At 41.2% G+C, this 27324-nt stretch overlaps 1 protein-coding gene across 1 annotated transcript in view; it reads left to right on the forward strand.

The window, feature by feature from the left end:
• Positions 1-399: 399 nt before the first annotated feature.
• Positions 400-27324, forward strand: part of BASP1 (brain abundant membrane attached signal protein 1) — a 53227-nt gene continuing 26302 nt past the window's right edge. Inside the window, exon 1 of the mRNA XM_039383055.1 lies at positions 400-593. The gene's annotated coding sequence lies outside the window, so the exon portion shown is untranslated. The remainder of the gene's footprint in view (positions 594-27324) is intronic.

Below are 27324 nucleotides of genomic sequence, written 5' to 3' on the forward strand. Positions count from 1 at the left end.
GAGGCGCGACCCGCCGCCCCATGGTGCACAGCCGGCCCCGCCGCGGCGCGGATGCGGAAGGTCGCGGAGCGCCCCGCACCTCGGCGTGCGACCCCGCGCCGCGCCCGCTCTCCTTGGGGCAGAGAGTTTAGCTGCTCCCTTCCCTTTTTGGGGGGAGTGTAGGGGGGGTAATGTCGCAAGGTGCGCTCGCGGACCTGCGATCCAGCCCGCCCCCCCCCGCAGCCTGCACGGCTGATATTTAAACCTGGGGTCCGTGCGCCCCCTAAGCGCGAGCGCCGCGCAGCGCATCCCCCGCCCGCGAGCCGGAAAATAAATAAATAAGTGCGTGTGGCTTTTGAACTGCCCACAGACTGTCACAGGGAAGGGGGGAGGGAGGGAAAGAGGGAGGGGGAGAGAGTGAGAAATGCAGAGGCAGCAGCCGCGGTAGCGGCGGCAGTGCTCCAGCAGGCACTAGGCACTCCAGTCCCGGCGAGCGAGCGGGCGAGAGCCACAGCGCTCCGAGCGAGGCAAGGGGGCTCTGGGCTACCTGGACTCTCTTTGTGACACCCCAGCACACAAACACACCGAGAGGGACAGAGGAAAAACACATAAAGGTAAGAAGCAGTGTATCTCATTTATGTCATTTACACAGCAGACCCCACGAGCTTTGTCATTTTTATAATTTTCCCCCCCCTCCGTTTTGTCTCGGATGTGGGGAGAGGAGATGTGCGTGTGACTCGGGAAGAGCAGGGAGCAGCCCGGGAGCCGCCTACTCGGGCACACTTTAGGAATATCGCTGCGAGCAGCTCGATTCCTCGAGAGGGGACCACCTGGGAGCGGGTTCGAGGCACACAACGGACCGAAGGCTATTCCATGAGATTTAAATGCCCGGGAAGGCTTTCTTGGGGAAGGGTGGGGGTAGCGGTGGGTGTGGTGGGAATAATAGTGGTTTATGCCCAATTTCTTTTCGGTGCCTTTAGCCTTTTTTTTTTTTTTTTCCAAAGAGAGGCTGCTTATAATAATAATAATAAAAAAAAAAAAAAAAAAAAAAAAAAAAAAAAAAAAAAAAAAAGAAGATGCCAAAGCTCTCCACGAAAGGAAGCGCTGGGAGAAGAGCACGCACGGCGTCAGGAAGATGGCAGGGCGGCTGGGCGGGGGGCGGCGGTGCTGCAGGGGGAGCGTGGGGGAGATCGGCGGGGCGGGCGAGGCGCGGGGAAGAGGCGCGTGCCCATTGTGCCCGGCGACAACGCGACTGTCCCCGGCGAGGCGGCGGGTTTTAAGCGTCGCTCTCGGCCGGGCAGCACAAGCCGAGGTTTAGGGGGGCTCGGCTGCCCCGCCGGGCTCTGCCCGCGCAGGGGCTAAGGACCGGCCGTAAAAACACGGCGAGGACCGCTGCTGCCGCCCCCGCGGTGCGCCCCAGTGTGTCTGTGTCATGAATATTCATCGAATGCCGCCCCCCGCTTTCCACAGGTACCCCTCTCCCCGCCGGCTCCCCGTTCTCCCGGCGCCGAAGCACGCTACACCTCCCCTCGACCTTTTTTCTTGCGCCTCCCGACCCGCGCCGCCGTGCCGCCTCTCCCCCACGCACACGCGTGCCTCTCCAACCTCGCTCCCGCAGGGAGCTTTGCCCGCGCCTCAGCTGGGCGTGGCGGCTCACGCGGGCTGAGGGGGGGGCAGACACACACACATCCTCCTCCTCGGGACGCGCCCATCCTCCCGCCGCGCCGGGTGGGCGCTAAGCGGGGGGATGCGGTGCTGAGGGGGGATGCAATGCGGGGAGGAGGATGCGGTGCGGGTCGGGGGGGATGCGGAAGCCCCCACCGTCCAGCCCGCGCCTTTGTCTGTGCCCGGCGCATGCGCGGAGGGGCGGTGAGGCTGGGGCTGGGGCTGGCGGCGGAACAAAGGCGCCGCGCTGCGCCGCGACCCTCGGGCGCCTCACACGCCCCTTGCCCCCTACCAGCCCCGGGGGGGATCGTCGGAGTGACCCCCCCAGCCTTCACTCCCTGCGCTGCGCCCGGCTTAGCTTTGGCATCTGGTTCTGTGCCACACCCCCCTCCCCCCGGCCATGCACACACCCCCCCTTTCCCCTTCACCTCGCCGAGACAAAATTCGGAATTTTGTAAGGGGAAAAGGCCGCTGGTGCTGCCCGCCCCCTTCCCGCCCTCAGCGGGTTTCGGTTTGTGCGGGTGCTTCCACAGCATCCCCGCCCCGGGCTCCAACACCCACCCCCGCTCCTCGGAGCGGCCCTGAGGGGCGGCGCAGGAGATGAGGAGCAGGGGGTCCCTCTGCAGCAGCGCGGGTATCCCAGGTTCGCTCCTGGGTCCCTTTGGTGAAAGAGGCGAAGTGTGTGCAGCGTACGTGCCGCAGTCGGATGCCCTGTGGAGCAGCCACGCCGCAGGGACGTGCTCTCCGCCGGGTTCCGTCTGGGGGAGACACGCGTGCTCTGCGTGCTCGGGCGGCCTTCTCAAGCATCTCCCTCTGCCGAGGGGAAGCAATCTTTCAGCAGGAAGATTTGTGTGTGTGTGTGTGTTAGTGCGACATCTTGAAATCTCTTTTGTTCGAATTGTTGCATCTCGCTGCTGGCATCGGTGCTGGTTCCTCCTCCTCCCCTTTTCCTTCCTAGCTCTTGTCCAAAATTAGGATATATATTTCTCTTGAGGGGGAGCATGCGTAAGCCTGTTGGAAATGGATAGTTTTGTAAGCTAATGACAGTTTCTGAACAGAGACAGCTGGTGTGTTTATCAAGCTGAAGATAAAGCTAACAAAAGATTATTGCCAGTGGGCTCCTAAACAAGGGATGACAGTGGATTTTATTGCTTCCCCTCGAGGGTGATGAACATTCACTGGAAAACATACACCCCAAGGCTCCTCGGCATGGCTATCGCTTGGTATTTCCAGTGTTTCCAATTAAGGTCTCTTCTGAAGAAGCCATCAGAGCCCTAAAATCTGTCAAAATGTCCCCTCTCTACTTGCCAGATGCTTGCCAAGCACCACCTAGACTGGCAGCCAGGCTTCAAACTCTGAGGGGTTTTTCCCTGTGTAGCTGTTCCCCATTAAGCACGGGACCAGGGAGAATGGAGTGGAAGTGCCATACTGAGGGAAGATGTGGCATCTGCTGCTACTGCTGCCTCCAGGGCAGACACCTTATCCCACACAATCCTTTCGTATTCAGGGTGTTTCTGAGAATTTTGGGCAGACTCTCCATCTTTTAGGGATGAGGGAAAAGGAAGACACAAGGACACGACCAAAGGTTTTTTTTCTTGCTGTCTATTCATTGTCTTGCACAACTTTGTAAGAGGCAGAAGCTTTGTTTCGAGATCTTCCTAGCTAATAGATTGTATGCAGTGAGTATTTTCTTTTTGTCTGGCTGTTTTAGTTTCACCAGAGAGCACCAACTCTGGTCTGTGGACAGAATAAACCCAAAATGTTGGGAAATTCATGGCGACTCTGTCTGTTCTTGATGCTTTATGAATGAAATAGCTGATCGTGTAATACAAGAAAACTGTAAATAACTGCCAAAAAGCAATCATGCAGCAGTTTTTTCTGTTGATATGAACCTCTGAGTATATCATATCCAGTTAAAATAAAATCAACATTAAAAGGTAAAACTGGTAAAATTACTGTTCAAGTTATTGCTGAAGCAATGATCAGGTGAAATTTCTGTTTCGCCCCTCCTTCTATGCTTCTTTGCATTTGAAATGCATCACCCACTGAAACAATCTGATGATAAATGATTGATTTATTTCAGAAAGGGGCATACCTTTGGGGCATACTCTTTCCCTGAGATTATATAGAGTATGCAACCTCCATAATTTTGAAACTGTCTCTAGAATTGTCTCTAGTCCTTAAGTATTTGTGTGTTTTGATCTTTCAACATTAAGTCTCTGGAATAAACTGTATTTTCCAAATGAAGCTTCTTCTGTTTGTGCTGTGTTCCACTGGTAGCTTCACCCCATGCAGTGAACCATGAAGTCCTTCAGCAGAGCCTCCTGTGTACACGACAGCTTCTGTCAGAACAATGCTAAGTTCTTCCCTTGGGCAGGCAGCCACTCATGGCCTGATGGGATGCATCAAGAGACAGAAGCTGGTTGCAGGGCAGAAACAGGCCTTCCCATGAAATCTTGGGAGAGTTCTATGAGGCTTCATTTTCAGATACTCAGCTACCATTGAGCTATTAGTTATTTGGAAACGTGCCATGGAAAACAGATTTTACACTAATTTTGAAAGAAAAGAATTTCAGAGTATTTCTTTCATTTTTTCCCCCCATCCATCTGCCTGGAGAGGATTCCGCAGTTGTATGTACGCATTTATGCACAAATTCCAGGTCTTGATTTAGGTGGGTAGGCATAAATGTGGTATCCATGGGTACACTGTAAATGTGATGGTTAAAATCTGAATTCTTCAAGTAAGAAAACTAGATGCTCTTCAAGTATAATGAAGAGTATAATAATCAACCATTATTCGATGCTGTACCTTCATTCATACGAGGGTACTAAAGGCATGCCATTTTGAAGTACCCTACAGATGTATAGAAACAGATTTACAAGTAAAGAAAGATACTTAGGAGTGACTTGGGTTGCTGCTTCTGTGTCAATCAGGAATGACAAGGATGAGGTAACAACTAGAGAAATCAGAGAAATTCCTGAAAGCATTAGAGACTTGAAAATAGAAACCATATGTAGCATAATTGGTATTTCATGCATTAGTAGAAAATGCTTTCAAGATTAAAAAAAGTGCAGGGAGAAGAAGAGGGGAAACACTTTGTGCAGAATGGAAAGGACTTTAAAGTCTTCTTTACAACATCTTGTATCTCACAGCTCTCTTCCTTGAACACATGATGCCACCTAAGCTTCTTACTTCAAGATAGAGAAATGTGGTTAGTATAAAAATGTAGCTGTTGGCTATTTGATATGAAAATTCATAAGTTTAAAATAGAAACTGATTGATAGAAATGTGATTCCTTAAACATGAAAAATTCCTGACTTGCCAGAATCTGAAAATAAAATCCTTTGACTTTCTTCAGAACACCAGTAAATGTAAAGAGATACTGATTTGTAACACATGTGGAATGGTCAGGTTTTGCCTGGGAGCAAGATGTGTAGTAATTCCCTCTTAAGTACGGTTAATGGAATTTAACTCTGAGGAAACAGTTTTATTAATAAAAACCTTCTGTCTTGGGATAGAAGTCAGAGACTGATCTCTTTTGATGTGTTTGGTATTGTCTTCTGCAGAATAAAACTTAAGTAGGCTGCATAGTCGCCTGACTTGTTTAGTATAGGCTGCCAAGTACCCCACCGGTGCTGTAGTGTTGGGAAAGCCACATGCTTTTTAGTCACATGTTGCATAGTTTAGATTTTAGCCTGGTAAGTGGTGCCACATATGATTATGATCTGCTGATCCAGGGATTTTATTTTTTAACCTTTAGGAATCTTAATGTCTTTTCAAAAGATTTTATTTTACATACACTGCCCTAGCAGTTGTTCATTTTGATTAGAGACTTACTGTCCTTACAAAGAATACAACACTGAATGTGTAATAAGACTGGGCCTTAGCCACCTACCTTTTGCTACTTATAAGAGCATGTTAATGGATGATGTCGTGATGGTGATTGTAGTCTACTGATGCATTGACATGAAGAGGATGTGAATACAATATTGAAGTATAACCTTTTACTCCAGGCAAAAGCCTAGTAACTATAATGACAAAGGTTTCCAAGGATTAATTTTAATGACAGAAATCTATGCCATCGCTACCTTACATTGCTAACGGAAGCCAATTCTGTACAAGCAGTAAAATCAGGGGGCTGCTGACTATTTCCTGTTTCAGTAGTTTTTAAATGCTCAGTGGGATGTAGAGCATAACCCCTATAGAAGGATAGAGCCTGGTTATAATTTGTGAAATTATTTTCTGCTATTACTGTTTTCCTTATGTGAATGGTTAGTGAAGGAGGGGCTCATATTCAAAATTACATCTTGACCTTATTAACTATTTTAGGATGAAGTAGAAGATGGTGACATAGCAGGATGCTGTAGATGTGCGTCCGCTAGACAAATTTAAGGTGATTGCTGAACTATGGAGAAGAAATTAAGCAAAGTTAGACAAAATAAAGAATGGATCAACAATACTAGAAATGATGCAAGTCTCTCATCTAACTACCTTAGAAAAACATATGCAAGAGAAGCTCAAATCAGGATGTAGAAAACTGTGAAAACCCATTACAAACATGTTTGGAAGAGTGACACCATGAGAAACGCTTCGGTACTTCCGTTTGCCTGAGATAGACCAGAGGCTGAGAATTGCTACATCAGTTTCTTGTAATCATCTTCCCTCAAGGCAGTGAAGCATGTCATTACAGGAGAAAGAAAACAAAAACAGGCTAGAGGTGGTATAAAACCAGGAGTCTGGAAAAGGATAGAGAGAAACCCGTCACCACTAGATGAGATATTCAGATTATTTCAATATTTCCCATTCATGTGCAAAGTTTCCTATATGCAAAATTGCTGTATTTTGGCCAGTGATGGTAAGTACATGATTGAATTCTGCTGCTAATTGTGCTGAGCAGAGGGAGGAGGCAAATTCAATGAGATCTGAGGTGCTAAAAACAGCTCTTCTGGGTTTCTCGCTGTCACCAGAAAAAGTGAGGCAAATGGGGAAGATGTGCTGGCTGCTCTAACCAACAGGCTTCCTAGCCAGATGTATTGAGGTTGTGGGACTTGTTTTCCTTCAGCAGCATCGCTCAACCCTGTGTGTAAACTCTGCACCAGTGAATGTACACTCTGCACTGGGAATAGCTGGTGTCACTGAAGAAAGGGTGAAAGGTGGCTGTTGTCTATTGCTTTCCTTTTCAGATCTACAGGCCCTGTGAAGCAAGGGAGACAGCAGCTCTCCAGGGCACAAAACTCAAAATCCGGCTAGATTTTCCAGGCTCTTCCATCCCTCACTTTGAGAGATAGGAGAAGGTACCGTTGGTTTGCAACTTTGTTTCACTTGGAGCTTTCACTATGAGCATGAGGCCTCTGTAGGATACTTGAGTGCTCAGGGTAGTCCCCAAGCCTATCATTCAAATGCCTAAATTAGCCGACCAAAGCAAATGTGGAAATCTGGAAAATCTTTCCTTCTTTGCAGTCCACACATGCTCTACGTAGCTCCAGCAGTTGTAGCTAAGAACTTCCTGATAGCTCTAGAAAGCTGCATGTAGGATGTGAGAGTTCAAGGAGAGTGACAAGATGTCCTTGGCATTCTTTTATGACGAATCTGGTACTACTTGCAGGAAAAAATTTTGGTAAGAGAGATTTATCCATTCTTTGTTCCTATATTCTCATTTCCTGCCCTTAAGGATCTCCGCCTTGAAGAAAACTATCCTGCAGTGAAGAGGTATCAGCAGAAACCTTTTAAGCCTCTTGCAGCCATCTGATGTTCCACCAGTATTTTGCATCTTAATGATTTATTCACTTCTAGTTTCCCTAGGTGATATTTAGAGAAACATTCAGCTTTCGGCATAGTGGCCCATGCTTTACATCCAGTTGCCTTGAACTGATGACATTACCTTAGTGAATAATACTTTCAGAGCCATGCTAAATAAGAGCTGTCATGTGAACTGAAATATGATAGCTCACCGGAGTGCACTGTTTTCCTGTCCATGTAATAGTGTGTAAAAGCTTCAACAGAGCTCAAGAAAACTAATGATGCAGTATTTTTTTATAAGAACTAGAATAATTATTAAGTCACTGAAAGTTCAGCTGTCATTCTCTTCTGTGAATGAGTCAGTGACTGACAGACTCAGAAGAAATTATTGATGTTTCTAGCAAAAGGAATGTGGTGCTCCTTATGGTGTCTAATTCCTGACTGAACAATATGCTGTATTGACAATCCACTACCACATGATGTATTGAAAGTGGCCTTCAGTGCTGAGGTACCTTCTGTTACCAAGGGTTCAAATTATACAGCAAATCACCTACAGGTGTTTTTGCAAAAATGTCTTGGAACAACACTGTCACCAAGGCATTACGGAGAAGAGCAAACATAGCAGTCAACAAATGACAAACATAGTGGATCCGCCTTGCTTGAAGCAGGGTAAATATTGTGTCTTTAAATACCTACCATCTCTGTTCTAACTTGAAGTTGATATATGGAGGATGGTGTTGAGGGAAACAAGCTGGCTTTGCATGCTCTCCTGCAGCCACTGACCCTGTGAGGAAAGAGACTGAATATCCGAGTGCCTCACCATTTAAAACACAGAGATGACAGGGAGTGAAGGAATTTCTGCACTGACAGATTTGTGGTTCAGAAAAAAAGTCTGTCTAGGAGTTTGCTGTGAAACAATGACAATAAATTTACAGACTGAGAATAGAAATATTTATCTCAGCAGCTTTTATTTCCTTTCTACTTAAAAAACAAGTTCTTTGGCAAATTTTCTCCTTGTTAAAGAAGCAATTTTATATGCTTCTATATATTAGAAACTGTATTCTAATCTGTTTGGATATACCATATTTTCCCTGTCCATATTTGTAAATGTGTCACAGTAAAAAAAGGCTTGGTGTCTTCAAGCTAATATTTACTAACTTTTCCTCTAGCTTTGGCTTTGTACCCTTCCTTACCATATTCCTGTAGATAATTTATCTGTATTTCAATTAAATTATCAGGGTGGTTATATTGTCATTTCCCTTGCTTACCCTTTCTAGAAGTCCATATTTTCAGCCATGAACTAACTCAACCTATTTCAGAGAACACCTTGATAATCAGTGACAGTAACATGCAATGTGTGCTTTAGCAGATGTGCAGAACACGGTACGATCTATGTCCTAAGCTTAAGTGTGTGCTGTCATTCATGTATAATGAGTGGAGGCATGAGAACAGAATGACTTATTGTAAAACTTTGATTGTTAGCTTTATAACTAGTGCTACTAGACCCCAACTGTTTGCATGCATATGGCTCCCAAATCTAGATGTTCACTAGTGAGATCGTATCAACATGAGAACTTGGTCTTAAACAAAGTTTCATGCAAATCCTGTAACAATATGGAAAACTTGGAGCTCTGCCAGCTGAAAGCATTCAACACTTTTAAACTTCTTATCACTTGAAGGAATATTAATGTGATTTCTTCTGTTGAACGAAAGGGAAGAGAATTCTTTCCTTCTTACACCTTTTAGTTTTAAGGAAAAGTGACTCTTGACCAAATTAAAAAGAAAAAGCCAACAAACCCAAACCTGTCTGTGATAGGTTGCATTGTCAGTCTTATTTTCAAGAAGAATTAGATTTTGATTCCTGTAGAAAATTAAATAAAGTGCTGCAAGATCATAATTAAACTACATTAATGAGTTGAAAAACCTTCCAAAACAGAGTTTTAGGGGAAACATTTGGTATTGTAATAGACAAAGCTTGTCTGTCAAGCTGTGGCTGTGCTGGGCTGCATATTGCATAAAGGCCAGTAGCTGTCACAGTCATACTGGCCTGAGTTTCTTTCATAGAGAAAGCCTTCTTTGGATCCACTTCTAATTGCTTGAGATTTTAATTGTGTCTAAATAAAGCATAAAATCTATAAATGATGGAGACAACAACATGATTGCTGTGCACATTCAGTATGAGTGCCATCAAGATGAGGGCCTTTTTCAGGCCGAGTGAGTTCATGATGGCACATATATATGCCTTTTTTTCTGAAGTACAAGTCTGTAGCTACAGAGTGAAGACACAAAATAGCCTTTGGTCACTGTGGAGGGTCCCCAGGTAGGGGGCCAGGGAACTGAAGAGGACTGATTTAGATCATCTGCTGTACATTGTATTCCCAAAGAAGATCAAAAAACTCAAAGGATATTATTTTCATTAGAATTACAGCTAGTCATCTTAGTTAATTAACTCCTTACATAGAGAAAACTTACAGTGTTGATAGAACCAAAATAATAGATAGATATAAGGTTTATTCACAGCCTGATCTCTGCCCATGAACACTTTCAAGTTTTGAATACTAATGCTTGTTTTGAGTACGCTGAGGTTTTGTGCATTGGAACGAAAAACCACAGTCCTCCCTGGTCCTGAACTTCCTTTCCAACACCTTTGGAGTTTGACTGTGGGTCTGCTACCTTCTTCTCAGCATTTTACAAGGCTTTTTTTCTGAGCTACATGTTCCTGGCTTGAATCTCTTGCCTGTCTCACCCTGCTGTCTCTGGAAACCTCACTTTTGAGCAGACGTAGGTATTCTACCAGGGAAGGAGCTCCTCTGGTCTTCTTAAAAGTAACAAATAAAATGAGACTGTCTGTGGGATCCTTCTGGGCAGTCTTGCAAAGACAGTAGCTTTGGTGGGACTGCATCCCTGGTCTGAAGAGGCAGTCATCGGCTGCTGCACAAATGATGTTCGTTGACTCCCTGCTCTGGAAAGGAGACCAAATAGCTAACTTAATTATTACAAATGCCCTGATTTATCTTACTTAATCTAGCCATAAGATCCTGGTTCCCTGATTTAATTAGCTAGGGAGATAGTTAAATATAACTTCATGTATCTAGGCACATTTAGCTATTCGTGGTTAAATCTGCTCACGGTTCCTAAGAGACTATATACTACAAAGTTACAGAGTCACAGTTGGGAATACTTTCCAGCTACCCTTCATCTGAAGTAAAAAATACAGAGAGTTCATCTTAATTAACATGGTGGAATATTTTTTTATGTTAGTAATATGCCTCGCAACTTACAATCCCATTAAAGCCTTTCATGGAAACAAGGAGTCATCTTTCTGTGTTTTGTCTCTAAGGACTAACAAGAACCTGTGTGGTACACAAGAAAATGGATTTCCACTGTTCAGGTAGATAAACATAACTTTAGACTGTACAAGGAAAATATTTGCCCTTTGCTCTGTAACAAATAAAAGATGGCCAGAAACTTGAATTAAAATAATTTGAATAATTTATAATGAATAAAACATAGTAAAAATTCCTTGTCTGTGCAATCATTTCTAATGATGCAGTATGTGGTAGTCATAGGGAATATGTGATCAGAATTACCATAAAAAAGACTTTGTTGGCAAGAAAGGGAAAACAAGGATAACAGAGGTCCATTCCCTAGTTGTGTTAAGTGTTTAGAACCAGTATAGAATAAATTGTCTTTTAAATGTCCTAAAATGGACATCTAAGAACTTCCTTTCATATACCATGCATTGAACATTTAAAGATATTACTTGTGTGGGTCATACGCCACATAAAAGAGAGATACTGTTCAAGTGGATGCACATGTAAACAATAAGAGTGATCAAACAAAACTTATGAAGGGGAAAAATGTACACATTGGTTTTGTGCAGTGTAAAGAAGAGAACGATTATTTTTAGAAAAGGTAAGAAATAACCACTGAGAGATCACTTAAATGTAACTCGTTCTGCCTTGGGGCAAGAAGAGGAAATATTTAGACTTCTCTTGAGGTGTCTTCCAGCCCTGTGGTTTGTGTGATCAGGCAGATAGGGAACCTTTGGAGCGAGGTAGTTCTTGATTGCAGAGAAATAAGTTCAGTTGAAACAAAATCCTTCCCAAGTGTACTAATTTACTGGCAACGTGTCTGAGCTATGTTAAAATAGAGATCCAAAGATAAACCTTCTGCTAAGATCTTTAAGGACATGGTATATGCTAGAAAGAAATAGACAAATAAGGATTTTCTAGAGCTGGCAAGAGGATATCTAATTTATTGGTGCTGAACAGAATAGGTTGTTAAATGGAAATTTCTCATAGGACTTCTGACATCAGTCCTGAAATGGGCTGTAAGTTTGAGGCTATATTTCAAATTGAGGCTGATGTGCAAGAAGGGGAGTAAAGCTTACAAAAATTTGAGGCTTTCTGGTTCCAAAGTTTTATTTCAAGACAGTGATAAGAAGTCATGTGCATATGTTTGAAAATTTTACTCTGTAAGTCCAGGATGAAATTCTGTGACTGCATCTGAGGACGGTTTTGTACTTCTGATTGATGTGATGCTAGGACATCTTTTGTTACTTAATCTGTAGCCAGCAGAAACATTTGCTGGGTTGTTCCACAGATGAGTGGAGAAATCTAACTGAGTAACAAAGGCTATACACATCTTTTCAGCACATGGTTGCTGAAACTTACTGGCACAATAACAATAGCTTTGAAAGTGATATAAATTAGGCTTATTTTTAAAGAAATGCTTGGTGTATTCATAAATGGTTTTGAATAGACTTAATGTCTTAGCTGAACAATATCTTTGTGCATTCTATCTATTGTGGGCAGGTGGGCAGCTGCTGTTGAAGTTCCTGGTTCAGTACCAGGGGCTATCCATGCTGTGGCTACTTTGGACTGTGTGATTGAAATCAATCTTTTTCTACCTGAGGGCAACCTGAGATGTATTTAGTTTCTATATGTGCTTACTGGAAATAGTGTTGTGCTTTCAAGAAGCATTTGTAGATTTCGTACATGTGTTTCTGTCTAATGTACCAGATTCTTGGCTAGTTGCCCGTTTCTTGGTGTTATTAGAGATGAGGGAATGCTCACCTTCATTTAACTGCTAATTGTTAGATTATTCAGCAACGTATGGATATCAAGCCATGCACAGCAGTGTGTTGGCATTTTTCAAAGTGAACCTTTCAATGAGTGAGGCATATTTAGGAGCAGAACTAGAGTGGTGGGCTTGGTTCCAGTTTTATTCATGTTGTTGATCAGCGACTATCTGCTTTGAGTCTAATTGAGTTTCACTAATAAAGTCAGAGCTGTCAGCCACTAGAATTTCACTGTAATTTGGATGGTTGGATGGGCAGCACTGATTGGGATTGATGCTCATATATATATATATACATATATATACATACATATATATATATTTAAAACACTACTTGTGTTTGCAATCATAATGCAAAAGCATTTACCAAAACATTAAATCCCAGTGTTATTCATCTGCTTGCTTTTCTTTCTGTCTTTCTCTTGGGGTCCTTTGAGAAACCAGAGGTAGAATAATTTGGATAGTGTCAATGTTGAAGGTAAGTTTTCTACTGCCTGAAGAGAAAGAAATATTATCTTTTTAATTTGTAGAAGGTAAGTGTGTGCAGCAATGCAGTTTTCGTGTTGAAAAGATAGGTTATAAAATATGCCTTAGGTTAGGATTATTTTGATCAGAGACAAAATCCCTGGCATTAGATCTTATTAATATTAATAAGCTCATATAAATGGACAGAAAGAACTGCAGAATGGAATGGGGTTTTATCCAGTTTGTGGGCCTCTACATGAGAAACGGCAGAGCTAGAAATTACGGCAGCGAGGAAAGGGATTGTGCCCTAGATCTACTAGGTTATGCAAGCACATACTACTATGCAGTAGCATATACTAGGATAGGTAGGGAGTGTCTAATAGTGCATACACAGACAGTGCCCTCTTCTCTGCGGTAGATCTCTGTGTGGGAGCTATTGAATGAGGGTGGTGTGTTAGGGTGGTTGTGGGGGATTTCACTGCTTGTCCTGGGTTTGAGGCAACATCCTGCATCAGAGCTGCCTTCAGCTGTGTTTTGGTGGTTAATCTGGTTTTGGTAAAAACTGTTCACAAGTAATCCAACCAAGCCTGTTTCATCAGCTGCCTTATGAAGCTCTGCAGTGCAAGCGACAGATAAACAAGATGAAGTACTAAAAATGACCACATCGGAACGTCATTCACAGGTTGATATATCCTAGAAAATAGTTTTTGTCTCTAAGTATTATGTGCCTGCTGATGTTTCAACTCAGAGCTGGTCTGATTTGTCATAGAGAAATACCTGGCAGGTATAAATCAGATATGGCTGGCATAATTAGTCTGCTTATACAGAAACCTTTTCTACTAAACAGACAGATGAAGGAAAATAAACATGAACTTTAAAATCAACACTCAAGTTCGTATTTCAGGATTTGAGTATGCTTTTGAGAATGCTATTTACAAAATCCTCTCCTATGAGGACATGCTGAGAGAGTTGAGGTTGTTTGAGCCGGAGAAAAGGCTCCAGGGAGACCTCAGACCAGCCTTCCAGTACCTGAAGAGGCCTACAGGAAAGCAGGAGAGGGGCTTTTTACAAGAGCATGTAGGGATAGGAGAAGGGGAATGGCTTTAAACTGAAAAAAGGTAGATTTAGATTAGCTATTAGAAAAAAAATCTTTACTGTGAGGGTGGTGAGACACTGGAAGAGGTTTCCTGGACAAATTGTGGATGTCCCATCCCTGGGAGTGTTCAAGGCTGGGTTGTATGGGACTTTGAGCAACCTGGTCTAGCGGAAGGTGGCCCTGCGCATGACAAGGGGTTTGGAACTAGATGATCTTTAAGGTCTCTTCTAACTCAAACCATTCTATGATAGCAAAAACATTTTCATTTTCTGCTGTAATGTAACTAGCCACTTAATAAAGACTACAATTTACAAGAGTTTTGAGGTTTAAGACCTAAGCACACAATATTATACAAGGTCTATGGACTAATGAGTATTAATTAAAGAAAGACATCTATAACATGGACAGTCAGGATTCAAATCTTTGCTCCTGCTGATTCCAGCTGGGGTATTAGTCTTGTCTCCTCTAAAACAAATGAGCACCATATTCAGCAGACTATAATTTTGTTTTGGTTGGGTCAGACTCAGCCTCTACCGACAGAGCTGGCTACCCTGTGCTATATAAACTACCCACTGGCAAGAGAATGTCTCCACTCCAAGCCCTGGCCGAGGTGTTGAAAGCTGAGGCTCAGGTCTGAACTGAGTAGGGAAGAATTAAAATATGCTCTTTTATAGAAAAGTGACTCTCTTTAAACAAAGGGTGGCTAATTTTTTACCTGTCTGACTGTACCAGCTTGTGTAAAAATGCCATAGATACCAGTCTTTAGGGAGACCATACAGATTTTTACCATGTAGTTCTAGTATAAAGCCAATCTCTTTGTTTGAATTCATAAATGAAATGTGTACTCCTTCTGCCATTTTGCAGTATTTTATTTGTAGGAGTTTCTGGGAAGATGTTCAAGTCCCCAGCTGCCAATTAAGTGCTTGGCATTAACCACAGAGCAGGTCCCACTACTTTACATTAGAGGCAAATTGCATGGTGTGAAAATTTAAAATTTATATTGCAAAGTGAGGGATTTCTTCCTTATTTATAACACTATCTATGGTGTTAGATACTTCCGCTTCAGGGGTTAAGGTGTGACAGCTGAACTGAATCACCAGCTCCACAGGGTGGGCTGGCTGCATGCTCTCCCCTGTTTGCTTTGTTGTTTTCTGGCTGGGCTCCTTTTCTCCCAGCTCAGTGAGCTGAATCGCCTCACCCAGGGCTCAGCTATCGGCCAGGCCAGCTGCAAGGGAAGAGGAGCCTGCAGTAGACCCATCTCACTTGAAACAGCAAGCTATTTAGTTTGGCTGAGCTGTATCACCTAAATACACATTCATTTCAAGATTTTAAAGATTTTTAATGCTATTCCTCTATGCATGTTTTTCATCTAAACTGACATTTTTAAGATGATCCATCTTATGACTAGAACATGGAAACATCACATTATGAAATTTAATAAATAATTTCACAAATTTTTGCAGATTAAACTCAGTTGTGAAATCTTCCAATAAAAAGCTTTTATTTTAAAACGTAGTAATTGCATTACTTCAGACCCAAAGAGCTAAATATGCCCAAAGACCACTGTATGTCTAGCAAGGGAGTTCCAGTGTGGGAAATCAGAACAGAGTTAACTCAGGCTGTGATCTTTGATGACCATCTACATCTCTTACATCTACATCTATTTTGTGTAAATGAAGACTGATTCAAATCTTAAGCTTCCTTTTTTTCTTCTTTTTTTTTTTTTTGGTTTTATAAAGTTCGATCCCTATATGGGCCATTCATTTAAGAGTTGGACTCGATGATCTTTGTGAGTCCCTTCCAATCCAGAATATCCTGTGAAATTTCTGTAATGGAGCAGATCACAGGTGCTGTATATGAATATGAATTTCCTCTTTCCCATTAAAGCAAGCAATAACCGTTATGGTTTATCATGCAGTCCTTTTGTTTACATCTGAGTGAAGATTGATGTGTAAAGCTCAGGTGTGAGTAAACTGATATGATGAGTAGAGGGGTGCTTCTGACCATCCGACACTTTTGTGCCTTGGCTGGGAGCCAGACCTTTCAAGGGATATTGTGATCCTAGCACTGCAACAGAGTTACAGAAGACTGACTAAATTCTTATTTTATGTTGCCTTTTGATTCATATGATAAGAATAGTGAGTAGGTTGTTATTATAAAATTATTATGTTGCACTGGAAGCTTGGGTTCATACTTTCAAGTGTTTCTTAACGTTCATTTAATTCTGTCTGGAGGGAGTTGGGGGGATTTCCATCAGTTTTAATCAAGGGGCCTACATTTTAATTCCTAATATGTATTTATGTTCTCTTAAAAGAATTTTTTTCATTAATATGAGAGTTACTCATAGTTTACTTCAAAGGATAAGGGTATTTTAGCTTGACTGTTTCACCTGTAGTTCTTGATTCCCAATACAAAACAGATCATTGAGACTAGAGGTTGCATTCCTTGATAGAATTAGATCGGTAAAGCAGCAATCAAAACATGTTGCACAAACCAAATTGCTACACCGATGCTGGTTTAAGAAATCCTTTTTATTGTAAACAGGAACTCAGCACTTTTTTGGAAATGTCTTACCTTGTGGATAGCTGCTCAGCATAATTTATGATTTCTCACTTAGCATGCTTATGAAATGACTATAAAACTGAGCTTCATTTTGTACAGGGCTTTTGTATTTATGTCTGCTGTGTCAGCCATTTGGCTGCAGAAAAATGGTACCACTACCTCAAGGGAGAGTAAGTTAGCACTGTTAGCCAAAAATGAGACAGTTTGTCAGGACAGTAAGGTAAGTGAACTATTCTTCTGTAAAGCTTGTTTTAGGAGATGAGCCCAGCAATCATACTGTCTTTTCATACAGTAACTCATTTGATACTTCCTGCCTACCGAAACTCCCAGAGAAGTCTTTTCTGCCATATCCTGAGGCAATGTAGTAAAAAGAAAGGCCTATTGATGGGATTTTTGAGAAACCAACTGCAAGTAAATGTATTTTCTGGTTTTATCTGGAGAACAGTTGGACTGGTCCTAATCCATCAGATCTACAGCTTTCTGCTTGTTTATACTGCAGTCATAAAAGTGGGAATCTGTCCGGAGTACATTTGGTAGCTTTAGAGGTGCAGGAGTTAGCTCTTTTCACAGCAGCACCATAGCCACATTCATGAGGAAGCTCTGTGGGAGCTAATTTTATCCTTCTGAGAATTTTAACCACCTCCTGTAGAATTTCGCATGTATTTTGCCCTACTGCTTCCACTAGTGTGGACCCCACTATGTTATACTGCTCTGTGCTCCATATTTCTACCTTCCAACTGAATGTTTCAGTACTAGTTTCAGTATAGTGTTGCCTGGAGTAAGTATCCTTGTTTCATTCTTTTCAATTGAATTAAATTGAATAAAAATAATATTTAAAAAAATCTGTGGTAAATATATCAGTTTTATCTTTCATTTTAAGCTTTTTTTTTGCATACACAGCTTTTCAGAAATGCTTGTAAAATCTAACAGTCCCTCTAAACTTCAACATTAAAAAGCTGAATAATTATAGAATGGCGACATGAGAGATGACAGTAACGACAGAGATTCTGCTGCTTTACATTTGCACAATTTTAAAAATGAATGGCACTCTAGAGAATGAATCCATCCTGCAAATGTTAATGGGTCCAGTAGCATTCCTTCAGCACAGATACTCAGCATAAATGCATTTTATAGCAAACCAGTGTTCCTTCTGTTAAAGGGAAAAGGACACTGACCCCTGTTTTCTAGTGGGTTTGCTTCTGTAAAACAAACTCACATTGAATGAAGGAATGAAGCTTGTAGAAAATTGACGCAACTTATATTTGGATAATGAGTATATGGTTAGCATATCATCCCTGATAGAAATGCTAAAAACCATCAAGGAGAACAGGCTGAAAAAAAGACTTTGTGATTTATAGTGAAGTTGTGATCTCATAAAGCTCTCTGGCTTGACCACCACTGGGTGATACCATGTGCCTTCTTGGTGGTGAAGCTTCCCAGTATGGGGGGTGTGAGGAGCTGTGCCTGAGAGCTTACCCACTGGTCCTGCTGGGCAAGCTGCATGATTGTGCTGTTGGATCAAAAACTGTTTCCTTCTCCTTCTGCCTGTGAATTTTATGGCACCTTTACGCTGCTGGTGCTGCTGGGATGGCTCTGTAATGCACTAATAGTTTTGAGTTAGCTCAAGGTATGTGCTAGAGTTGCATAGCAGCACAGAGCTCAGCAGTCTGCAGAAATTGTGCAAGCAACCTGCGAATGCACAAAAAGTTAGCCCACACTGTGCTTTGGGGTAGCCACATGACTACCAGCACCTGGTGTAGCTGGTGTTAAAGCCAGGCAGCCTGCATCAGCGCTGCTGGTGGTCTTGTACGAACCTGTGCCCCATGAGTGGTTGGAGCACTCCAGCTTCTCACCTGTATTAGCATATCTGATTGAAAATCTGTTTGTTAAAAAGACTCCAATGATTATAAAAGCTGCTACCCCTGAGAGAAAAAAAGGTAACTCCTTGAGAAGAACTTCTTGAGACAAGGAAAAATTATATTAATTTTGAGCTGAAACTCAAGTGCTAATAATACCTAATCATTGCAGAAATCTGAATATTAACAGCCCCCTCTACTCTTTTGCAAGGACAAACATTTCTTTCTGAATCTCAACAAAGCAAGCTTCTAATGTGGGTCAAATGGAAATCCTGTTTATTAAAAAGCTACTAAAGACAACTAGATTTTTAATTTCAATGGAAGACGCTTCTCTGTGACCCTTAAAGGCATGCCAGTGGACTCTTCCAACACATGCCTCAGTAAACAACAAATGAATCACTGAGGTGCTCTAACAAGGATTGATGTGTCCACCCAATTAGAGGGATATAAAGAGCCATCCCTTGAAATTCTGGGTTCATTTGGGTTGCTCTGCTATTTCCGCAGTCTAGCGCTGAAGCATTGCTTCAGGGGTATTGTTGGCCTCAACAACTGGCTTGTGTGCGTTGTCCTAGCTAACAAGTACAATTTTTGTACAAATATTTCTCCTATGAAGTACTCAAGCAGTGAAATAAAAAAATAATGCAGAACGTCAAAGACAAATCAGTCACTAGTGCCTGTTTCAGCTAAGAGCAAGATCTCCAAATTTAGCACTGCTATAAGCATGATTGATAAGACTTGTTAAACACCTGTTTTCAGGGCTTGCAATTTGTTAATTTTTTCATGAGCTTAATTTTCTCATGCCTAAAATATGTGCAGTTTTGGGAGGTGAGAATGTGCAATGCGTGTTGTATGGTATGAGTAATGCAACTGGTCAGATGGAGCAATGCATGGAAAATTCATTAAGTATTTTGAGGCTGTTTCCTCTTTCTCTTGGAACAATGTTTCTATTTTCTATTTCAACTGTACAAGTAACTTGCACTGCTTCAGAAATAATTTCCTCACATCATCTTAAAAGAAAATTAAAATTAGATCAATTTTTCACTCTACAGAATATTTCTATTCTCAGACAAATAGCTCCATTGTTTGCACAGAACAACACATAAAGTAAACTAGACAAGGACATCTGCAAATCAAGAATAAAGCTGAGATCAGAGTATGCTTTGTTTTTCAATCAGTTGTTGGAGCACGTCAAGACTGCACGGGGTATCTTGCATGTACTATTTAAGGGTTCCCTCTGACAAAGTGTGGTGGCAATTTACAATTCTCCGACCGTGCTTTCAGGAAAACTGTATCATACTATTACATTTTAAGGTAGTTAGATATTGACACCTGAAATTCCATTTCCTAGATCACAAGTGAAACCCAGATTTTTTGTCCAATTGCTTGGACTAAGAAATAAATCATTACAAAACATATCATTAAGCTATTCAACTAACTGTTATAGAGGATACTTTAACTCCTCCCTTTTTTTTGCTTACTTTTATCCCTTCAGTGTGACCTGGGCCTTAGTAACTTAGCTGTAGTTAGCAGCTACTTGAATTCAGTTACAGGTATATGCCTGGATTAGATGGTGTTTTGAAGCCTTAGTTCATCATCTATGAAGGTCCTTACACCAAAGGCCCAGCAGTGCTCTCAAACACATAATTATTACATAAAATAAGATTTTGCTCTGTTTCGTAGGTTTTAAAAAATTGAAAATATAGTGAAAACCTAGTAGCTTAAGAAGCAAACTTAAATTCCTAAATGAAAAGCTTAAATTCCTAAATGAAAAGCCTTGACATCTACCACTGGTGAAGAACACCAAGCTCCTCAGTGCTCCTAATAATCCACTGAAGATAATTAGCTAACTGTCCTTGGACAAATGGTTATCCTAACTCAGATATGACAGTAACGAAAATGATCTGAGGATTTCTTTGAAGCAAAGATGAGAAATGTGAGCTAGAAACAGATTTTTGTAAGGCATTACCTTTCCTCTTTGTACGTCCAGAACCCTAAATATCAGATGTTCTGTAAAGCTAAGCATGATATTTCAAAAAGTTGTAGATAATGAAAATTGATTTAAACCAAGTTTACTGGAGCCAGTACCTTCAAATTCAGGTTTGTGCTGTCTTTTAAGTCAGGAACCTTCCTAGTGTTTTGTCACTTCCTGATTTTTCACACACAACAAGCCTTTATTTTATTAATAGTTTGGCTGTGTTAGGAATTATTTGATCTATTATTTCTACTATTTATGTAATCAAGTCACTGACCCACGGTGGAAATTCAGTAGCAGGCAGTTGTGATACGGGGTGTATGTGCCTTATGTCACTGGCCTTCGTGTCCATAAACTTAAAAGCTGCTGCTCAGCCATTCCTCTGCTTGCCAAATCTGTCTGTTTGCCAAGTCCTTGAGGACATAAAACAATTGACGTTTTCTTATAATTGAGCCTTTTTTTTTTTTTGAGTGTGTGTGAGGCTTTTCCATTACAGCGGAAAAGAAGAAAAAAAGCAGCACAGTGAAAATATTCTGGAATTACTTCAAAAAATATTCCACTACAGTAGGGAGTGAGACCTCTGTATTTAAAGTAATCTCAGTAGAATTAAATACTAGAGTGAGTGGAAAAACAGATGAACCGCGTGCTTATACTTGATCCATTGCTGTCTGCCAATATGTGTGTTTTTTGCAATACCAGAGATTGTTTCACCTCTGTTCCTCTTGGGCAACTGCTTCGAGGCTGGACCAACATAATGGACAATTCTTCATTAGCTCAGGTAATGGGAAAAGCAAAAACAGAGATGGGAATGGCTTGGTAGAGAGAAGTTCGATTGTACAAAACTCCTTGGTTTTACCTCCTGTTCAGTGCCAGACCCAATCTAGATGTTTCAAAGACCTCCTGAATCTCGTCATCCCTTTGTGAGGCAGCATGCAGGCACAGGCATTTATTCTTGCTTACTATGGGGTTTTAAACAAAGACCAAAATTTGTTTGTATGAATCAGGGATTGCCTTGCTACCTTGAACAGTCTCTTTCCTTCTTTATCTTCTTTCCCCCTGAGCCCCTCCACCTTCCAAAGTCCAAACCAAAACAAGGTAGCAAAGATCATTCTCAGCTGGAGGCTCTCATCCCAGCACATCATCTCTTCTAGTCCCTAACAGGGTGATTTACCCCGGTCTGGGGCTTCTGTGTTTCTACTCTGGGGATGTCGCCCTTACAGTTTGACATGACTGTCCTGCTCCTTGTCACAGAAACGACCTCTTTCAAATATGTTGATTTGTTGTGCTGAACTCTCTCTAGTTAATGATTGGCACAGGCATCTTTGCCATTAGGATACCATTTCCTCATCCTTCTCCCAAATCTTTCATGTCTTTGGATCTCAGGACTTTTCTTGCAGTCAGTTCCCATCCTAGTTCTGCTTCTTGTGCTCTGACATGCTGCAAGGTAATCCCAGACCACTGCTTGACCATAAGCTCCCCTTTGCACTCATCTCTTCTCTTTCATCTCCTCTCCCTCTGTTCACTCCTGCTTGGATGCAGATTAGGTGAGAGACTGCCTGGTGCTGCCAAGGCTCACGGGAAATATACTTCCAAAAGACACTGCAAAGCTTGCCAAAACCTTGCGCCAGGGCACAGGATAGTTTGTTCTGGCAGGCTATATGCTCACCAGCTTGCCAGCTGGCAGTGATTCTTTTGTGTACTTGTAGTATCTCAAAAAATATTGGTCCTTCCGTACTTTATTTTAAATTGTCACTTACATGTCTTAAATTTTTTCACATCAGCTTTTCCATTGTGGCCTATAGGAATGGATGGAACCTGGTAAGCACGCACTAAGTGCACACACAAGCTCAACACGTCCTTGAGCAAGGAGCTCCTTTTGTTCCTTGACCATCAGCCACTTCAGTTGCACTGAGTTGAAATTCTCTCACTGGTTAAGGAATTCTCTGAAATAGATTACACCCCCCACAACCTCCTCTGACAGGTGGGTATGTTGCAAATCAGTACCTCCAAGCAGAAGTCTCTCTTTCTGGATTACCTCCTTTGCTGGAGAAAATAATTAATTTTAGCTGGCAAATACATTAATTTAGATACATAGAAAATTTCCCGTGTGCTTGATATGTTTGAAGTAGTGAATAAATGAGATACGTAAAATGGAAACAACTTACATAACAGAGTTTCACAGACCCGTAGGGAGACCTGAATTTGCTCAGCCCTGCTCTGCTGCGTGAAATTCTTCAGTTTTTACCTTGCAAATACAGATGAAAACATAGAAAGTTTATCAGACCAGCCATCTCTTGGCAGCTTCTAGATCTGTTATGAACTTTTCCCACTGTCATTTCTTAGGATGCTTTTCACTTTTCAGTGAATAATTTCAGCTATCACTTTTGCATCTTATCTTATGAAATACATTCTTATAAATGAATGTTTCACCCATATCAGGACCTCATAATTCTTTTCCTTCCCATTCCTGGATCAGCTCACAGCTACCACTGTCAATGCTGAGTAATAATGAGCTTTTTGCAGTCACTTCAGACCACTCACTGTAAACAGCTTCTATTTGCATCCGTTTGACTCTTTAAGGACTCTATTCTAATACACTGGTGCACACAAAGGAAAGAATATATAAAATGGAGCTATCTGAATAAACTTCTTTTTTTTATTTTTTTACAATAGCATGGCTGATTCATTCAAAATATTACTGATTAAGTATTGCCCAAATCACCGTTGTACTTTTTAAAATTTATTTTTCTTTATTGAAGATACAGTAAAACTGAATCACTAAAAGAACAAATTTTTTAAAACTATGTCACAACTACTGAAGTGGTCTCTGGGATGATTTTCCATACTGCCTCTCTCACTTGTAGTTTCCTTACCAGAGTACTGATTAATTCTCTTGTGAAGTGCTAGTTTTACTGGAAGGGGGGCAGACCACCTGCTGTTTATACTTGAATCTTCATTACCATCTATGTATGCTTCATTTTTGACACACTGATTGGAGCATGAGAGTCACTCGCTTGGGAAGCTGTGGTTGGGTGGGGGTTGGTCTCTTCTCCCAGGCAACTATCAGTAAGATAAGAGGGCAAGGTCTTAAGCTCTACCAGGGGAGGTTTAGGTTGGATATTAGGAAGAGATTCTTTACAGAGAGGGTAATCAGGCACTGGAATGGGCTGCCCAGGGAAGTGGTGGATTCTCTGTCCCTGGAGATTTTTAAGATGAGACTGGATGTGGCACTGACTGCCATGGTCTAGTAACCACAGTGGTACTGGATCAAGAGTTGGACTTGATGATCTCAGAGGTCCTTTCCAACCCGACTGATTCTCTGATTCTCCGATTCTCTGAATAATGCTGTGGCACTGATGTTCTTGCTTGTAAAACACCTTTCTTCAAGGGCAAGTGGGCTAGAATAAGTTACTGCATTTCTTAAAATAAATGCAGGATGGAAGTCATAAGGTTGACTGTGTCTATGAGGTGTTACTTTCTTTTTTATTCAGATTGTTGTGCTGAGTCTCTGTTGCTGCAACAAGAGTCAATTGCATTCCTGTGAGAAAGCACTGCTTATGCTGAATACACCACAATGTGTAATTCAGATGGGAGGGATGCCTTCTTCAAATTATGCCAGGAATCAGTGTGTAAAATTTAAGGAATCGATTTATTGAAGAACAGAGGAAATGCAATCCTGGATCTGGCATTTTTATTGTGTACAGTAAACACCACAACTCCTTTTAATAATAAGACTGGTGCCTCTATGACAGAGTGGCACTTCATTTTAAGTTCTCTTGAATTTGGAGAATTTCTTTTTCTGAATATATTTTATATTTCACAAAACTAGTACTTTGGAAGTTTTGAGTTTTGAGGATACTCAGGGTTTATGATTTATTCCTTATTGTTAGTTTCCATACTGACTTTCTGGCATTGAAATCCAATTTACTGATGTTATTTCCATCTCTCCTTCAGAGAGATGTAACACTGGTACTCTTTCTCTTAGCATGCCCAGGACAATCCCACAGCAAATCATTTTCCAGCTTTGTACTTTACTTTTACAGGGATTGTCATTTGGAGTTCCTGTCTATCTCTTTGCAGTGGCCAGTGTTCAGAAAGGAAGCTTAGCTTTCTCTGGAACTTGTTTTCTGTCATGGGCATTCTTTGTTTCAAAGTCTTTTTAAGGCAATAAAGTAAGCCAAATCCAGATGCTGTAGAGCCAGTTTCTTAAAACTTGTAGTTGTTGGTTTTGTAGAATGAACACAGCTAGAAGAAGAGGCAGTCCTACTCCTCCAGATCATTCATTATTACAGAATCTGATGTTAAAATTGAGGTGGGAACCAGTTTGTGTTTAGGTATGGAAGCAACAAAATACAGACGTACCCTCTGAATCCTCTTTTCTTCTTGCTTAGGCTTGTTTCACACCACCCTGGAATGCGGTTGGAATCTCAAATGTTGAAAGAAAATTTTGATCTCCTACTCTTTTTTGCTTTTGGCCTCAGACCTGTTACTTTCAGGGTGGTGGCAAAACATTTCTGTGCAGCCTTTAGGAAGCCTTTTCTGGTTCTGATTGAAATTCCAATCATGCCTGAGTGCCTGCTTGTGTGGAGAGCTTGTATGGAGCAGCCTATCTTCTTTTCTGCTGTTAATTAGTTCAGAGCCTACAATCATCCCAAATTTGTAGATATTGAGGACTCTGCTAGTGCAACTTGATAGCTAGCCTTAGATGTTTAAATCAGTTTTGCTGCAGTACTTCAAAGGTATTACAGCACCACGATTAGTGATGACCTGGTGACCTACTAGGCTGTCATTTTGTTAGATTGCCCAAACCTCATACGGTTTTTTAGGAAAAAAAAAAAGAGATTATTTGTAAATTCTCTTTACAAAAAAATACACATGAAATATCAACCTATTGACTAACCCATCAAATGCTTTAAAAATCCATAAATTCTTTGCTGTGAGTTTTTCTGTCTCTCAGTGCATTGCATGAACCCTATTAACTCTACTTTTCTTCCACTTTTCAACTAGATTGTATCTATATACAGCTGTGTATTAGAAACTTGTGAACTTACAGTAGTTTCACTTCCTGCACAATTTCTGTCATCCCGGGCTGGTGTGTGGTATGTGCACTGGCTTTGCCCACGCCGTGTTGTGAAACTTTCCTCTTTCAGAAGCTTTGCCCTAGCGTGTGGGAAAGATATGTTGTAATGCTGGGGAAGTGGGGCAGAAAGCACACCAGCCTCATCTACAAAATGGTAATTTCTCAGAACCTGAGTGGTAATCTTTTCCTCTGAAAAAGCTGAAACTTGGGCTGTGTTTGTATTACTTTTTTCATTTTTTTTTTAATAGAAAAATGTTGACTAATAACACTTGCTGAAGGAATAACTTTGCATACATGCTACCTGTGCTGTACTTTTTCAGACAGGAAAAAAAAAATTATCCAGACATTAACTGAATATCTCTGCAAGCATTAGCAATTTTGACCTGGCAAAAAGACAGGGTATGGGAAAAAAATTCTCTGCAGTATTTACTTGAGCCTTCCTTCTGTCCACACAAACCAAAATTAGCAATGTCAGTGTAGATGTTGGATAGTTGTGCCACACATGGATTTATAAGCTTGCTTAAACATCTTGTTATTAAAAGTTTAAATATTTACACTGAGAATCTGCTGCCTTCTGGACTCTTGTGAGATTATTTCTGAGTACTGAGGATGCTTTTTCTTTTGATTGAGAATATTCTAATGTTGACTTTTTAACATAAAACTGCTTCAGTGCTTTTCAAATCAACAGTTACAGATTAATTTAGGCTGTATCAGGGCTTAAGTGTTTCTTAATCCTTCTAGAATTCTAGCAAAGACTGACCATTTGACTAAGATTTTGTAGCTTTGAAAAAAACCAATTTTAAATAGGACATCAAAGAAAAATTAAGTAAAGCTCTGGGTGCTGGCTTTAGCTGTTTTTTTTCGCATTTGGATTTTGCAACGATAGGGCATAATTCTGTGTGGGACCCTTTGGAAATCAAGACTTGTGCAGTCTATTCCTCTTAAAAACCCAGTCTAAATCCCCCTAAGTGAGACTCCTTGTTTTTCATGAGACTTAAATTAGGGTGTTAAAGCAGAAATCATTATGTTGGGTTAAACTTTAAACTCTTTTCTGTTTAGTTGTACATATATATAACAAAATATGCCCTTGGCTTGCCAAACATTATCCATTTGGCAATCACATGGCAAACAACATGCTGAAGATTAAAAGACTCTATGCTTTAAACAACACTTTCAGTGCTTGATGTAATATTTCCTTCTTAATTATGTAGGGAACTTGCACTGGTAAGGGGAGGCAAATAATTACTATGAAAATGTGCAGATTTTCTCAGTAGAAGTATTTCTCCAAAATCATAGTGGGTGGTGGGAGATAAGAAACAATTGAGCTTATTTGATGGAAGGACTAGCTCATAAATGACTGTGTGCTGCACTTGAATATAGTGGGACCTGGAGGAGCTGCAGACTGCTAAACACAACTTGTTGAGTAAGGCAGTGGCAGCTCTCTATTAACAAAACAACAATCCAGTCAGTATGGAGAGGAGAACTGTGGGATGAGGCAGTTTGTGTCAGGGAAGCATATTATAGCTCCAGTTGTCTGCAGTGGACCTTTTAATTCTAATATTTTTAGAAAAATTTTAGTTCATTCAAAGAACAAGATAACCCTATTTTTTTCCTCTTTTAGAAATTTGGAAGGAGGTAAAAGAAGGATTAAGTAATGACACAGGAATTTTACAGTGAACATGGATGTTGGCTCTCTGTTGCTGTAGCTACATCATCCATCTCAACATACAGTAGCTATGGGAACAGCGCTATTGGACCTTGCAAAAGGAATGCAAACATTTCACTGCTGGTTTGCCATTTGTCTGGAGTCCTTTTCTCAGATGTCTTA

This window comes from Pipra filicauda, unplaced genomic scaffold (genome assembly GCF_003945595.2).
Source record: "Pipra filicauda isolate LSUMZ 115617 unplaced genomic scaffold, ASM394559v2 scaffold297_size1274073_pilon, whole genome shotgun sequence".
Classification (NCBI taxonomy): domain Eukaryota; kingdom Metazoa; phylum Chordata; class Aves; order Passeriformes; family Pipridae; genus Pipra; species Pipra filicauda.